Below are 4,059 nucleotides of genomic sequence, written 5' to 3'. Positions count from 1 at the left end.
CCCTCCATGCCCCGCGGAGCGCCGGCACGTCGTTGGAGTCCCACAGATGCGTGAGGATGATCCCGCACGGTGGCGCGGCTGCTGAGTGAGGGTGCGCGCAGGGACCAGGCCAGGGATGGGGGCCGCGGGCAGGTCCGGGTGGGAAGCCGGACGGAGGGGTGCTGTCGGCGGGGAAGGGTCTGCAGGGGCCGACAGGGGGCGCGAGCAGGGCGGGGCGGGGCCGCACCTGTGCTGCGGGGGCAGAGGAGGAGACGGCGGGGGCGGGGCGGGGGGGGCGGGACCCGGCCCCGGAGCAGCTGCGCGCCCCGCCCCGCGGGCTCCTCCCCGCCGCCGCGGTCCCCCGGCTGCTGCCCCGATGCGCTGCGCAGGGAGTCGGGGCCGAGTCGCCGCCGCAGCTGCAGGGGCGCCGGGGCCGGGTGACGCCGCCGCCGCCGCGCGCGCGGCTCCCAGGCCCTACCGGCCGCATGGAGCCCTCGGAGGGCGCCAGCCCGGGAGGTGAGTGTGGCCCCCCTGAGCCCGAGATCTGCGCCTCCCCGCAGTCCTTTCCCCCGGCCCTCTCACCGACCACGCCCCAGGGCCTCCAAGACCCGCAGGCAGCTCCGAGTTCCCCTATGCCGGGCCGAAGCGTGGAAGCCTAAGCCCGCCGTGCTGGGGAAGCCAGGCCGGGGTACCTCCGGGAGCGGCCCCCGCGCTGGGCTAGAGGCGCACGGACCGCGTCCCCGCCCCCTCGTCCTCCGCGCTCCCGGCCGGGGCAGCGGTGCCCGGCGCGCTCCTGAGTGGGCGGCGCACAATTTGGTCCTGCGCCCCCTCCCAGCAGAGCCAGGGATCCGGGAGATGGGGGCGTGCCTGGACCAGAGAAGGGGTCCAAGTCAGCAAGGCGTAGGGGGGAGGCTACACTCTCAGCCGCGCATCTGCTTTGTTCGGCCGTGCCGAACCTCTCTGGGGGTTGGGCGGGGAGGCGGCAGCCGGGATGCTGCGGGGCACCAGGCTGAGATACAGGCTCAGGCTCGGGCTCGGAGCGAGGGAGGCGGATGATGCCCCGGGCTCGGCCTGCGGGGGCTCCCACGCCTGCAGGGGTTGCTTGCCCTGGCGCGGCCAGGAGCGCACACACCTGGGAGTCGAGGGGTGAACGGAGTGACCCCTCCTCAGGGCCTCTGTCAGCTGTCCACACGGTGGAGATATACTCGGGGGTCTCTCCCCTGGGAGTCTGGCCCTAGCCTGACCCTGGCCCGATGGTGAGAGGAAAACTCTAGGAACGTTCCCTTTCAGGAAGGGTTTTCCTGTGCCGTCGGCCTAGGAAGTTGGATGCAAACTGCTGGGCTCCTCCACCCAGCAGGCCAGACCCCAGGCACACCTAGGCTTTCTTGGAGGTCCCCTCCCCAGGAGCCACTCCCTGAGCACACAGGGATCCGCCGGGGGCCACGTAGCCCACGAGGTCCGCCTCTGGAGACCCAAATGCTAGCCATGAAGTGTCCTGAAGCAGTCAGTCCACTCACTGCTGTCTGAAGTCTGAGCTGGGCAGGTGCGTTCCAGACACCTTCTGGGGGCCCTTGTCACCCTCCTCCTGAGCACCAGGAGAAACACTGGGGAGGGTGGGGGACAGTGGGTGTGGTTTTCTTTGTTTTGTATTCCTGTGGGCTGCACCAGGACCCCAGGGCTTCCGTGAGACCTTATGATGATTCCATGGGGAAGGCTTGGTGAGCAAGGGCTTAGGGAGGCCGGCAGCTAGACCCCTCTGAGCTCCGTGACCACTCCTCAGTGGAGACAGACCCCCCTTCCCTGCAGATCAAGAGAGCAGACAGCAGGCGTGAGGGAAGGGAGTGTTCTGGAGCCCCAGAGACCTGTGTTCACCAGGTGCCTACTCTGTGCAGGCACACAGTGGGTCTGGGGCCAAAGCCCGCAGACAGACTTCTTACCCCACAGGCACCTACCCGACAGGGGTCACGTGTGGGTGGCTGTGACTGTCATTCCGAGTTTGCCAACTTCTGGGAACTTATACTGGAGAGAGGGGCACATACAGAAGTAGAACAGAAAGCTGAAGCCCCCCGCGTGGCCCCGGCCAGCTGCTCACCCACTTCCACCAGCCTTCCTTCAGTACTAATGTGGCAAATCTAGACGTATTATTTCATCTTAAGTACTTCTGAAATTACTTCTATAAGGTTTTATAATTAAAACCTAAATGAATCAATAATTTAATATCAAATGCACAGACAAGGAGGGGAGAGTTGGGGGTGCACTCTGCAATGTGCTGTTGGGAGACCAAGCGTCTAGCCCACCCACCTCCAAGTCTTGTCCATCTGAGAGAGGGGCTGGGGCCCAACCCTGGGGCTGAGCTGAGACAGCATCCACCAGGCACCCTCGACATAGGGGATGGTGCCCACACCTCCTTTGCTGCAGCCATGTTGGTTTTATGCTATTCATTCATTCACTTCATTAATTCACTCATTTGTGGTGGGTGTGTGCAGAACCCCTCCTCCAGGCTTGGGGCAAAGTCCTGGGCACACAGCAGGGAACTTGAGATCTGGGCCAAGTTCTTGGCACGAACGTGCTGGAAAATAGGTCAGCAGCATAGCACAGGGTAACCCTACCATATCTGTTCACAGCGGACCCTGGGCAGGGCAGGACTGTGGCCCCCTAGTTCCAGTCTCCCCATGCAGGTACTGCCTCAGTGCTTCCACAGGTCAGGGCAGCAGGTCCCCCTGCAGGAGTCACAGGCTGCACTTCTTCAATGGGGCCTGCACTGGGCTACTGATCCATGCTGAGCTTCCTGGGGAACTAGAAACACCCCTCACCTTTGCCCTGGCCTGGGCAACCCTGGGGTTACTTCTGGGCCACAGGCAAGGACCCTTGCCCCTGTGTCTACCTGTGTGATCAGTCACTGCTCTGCTTCACACCCCAGGAAGAACAGGGGGTCTCACCCATGGAGAATCTGTCCCTTCTTCCTACAGAGGTCTATCAAGAGGGTATCAGACAGACTCAGGTAGCACAGCTGCTTAGGAACTCTGGGTGGGGTCTCGGGCTCATTCGTTCAACCAGCATTTACGGTGCACCTGCCGTGCGCAAGGACCAAGCCAAGGGCCTGTTTCCTTCACTTCCGGCTGAAAGATCAGCGTCCTTGATGCCAAAGTTGTGTCTTCCACTGCTCCCTCCCTCTTCCCAAAGCTCTGACACAGGCCAGGACACCAGGATTTACAAAGTAAAGAGCAGACCACTGCCAAAGGGAGAAGGAGGAATAAAAAAGTCAACAGAAGGTGACTTAAAAATTCACGGTTAACATATTCCATTGGCTCTGCAACACCATCAGCTAAATGGTGCTGTTTCAGACACACCGAAATTTGATATGTGCTTCTTACAATCAATACAAGAGGCCACTGTGCCTGTGGGGGCTGGAGGGGCCCCTGGATCCCAAGGTCTATAAGGAGGCACATCTGCTTGCCCTGCCCCCATCTCAGAAGCTGTAGACATCCTCCTTTCCACTTGGACCAAGTCCCATTCCATAAACATGCAGGTAGGTGCTTTCCTACCCAGCTCACCCAGAGCAGCCAGGCTCCCTCAGGGCCTTCTCCTGGCCTCCGCTTCACCTTTGATCCTAGTCCCCTTCTGCCTGGTCAGGCCCTAGCTTCCCTGTGGGCACAAGGTCAGGGTTTCCTCTCCCTCCGTGGGCTGGCAAATGGTGGCCAAGAGTTCCAGCTCCAGAGCCCCTGTGTTAACATGCCTGTGACAAGCTGATCCCCTCCGTGTTACAGGACAAAACTCACAGTCCCTCCCCCATAGCTGGTTGTGACATTAGCTGAAAACCATTTTGCTGGGGTTGTGTCTAGCACAGAAAACCAGGAGCTACTGTCACTCTTCTTCTTCTTAACCCAGAGTCACCCGCCCCATGTGGAGGCTCCACAGAAATGGCAGCACCTGGCCGGAGCCCCCAGCTGGACAGAGGCCACCCTCCTCACCCACCAGGATGGGCCACGTGTGCAGAAGAGGAGCAGGACACTCCAGGCACGCATGTGCCCTTGGGGAAGGGCGATCTGGCCACTGTGCCATCTCTTAAGAAACAGAACC

The sequence above is a fragment of the Bubalus kerabau genome, chromosome 17 (assembly GCF_029407905.1).
Source record: "Bubalus kerabau isolate K-KA32 ecotype Philippines breed swamp buffalo chromosome 17, PCC_UOA_SB_1v2, whole genome shotgun sequence".
Lineage (NCBI taxonomy): Eukaryota > Metazoa > Chordata > Mammalia > Artiodactyla > Bovidae > Bubalus > Bubalus kerabau.
Note: the sequence above shows the minus strand (reverse complement) of the source record.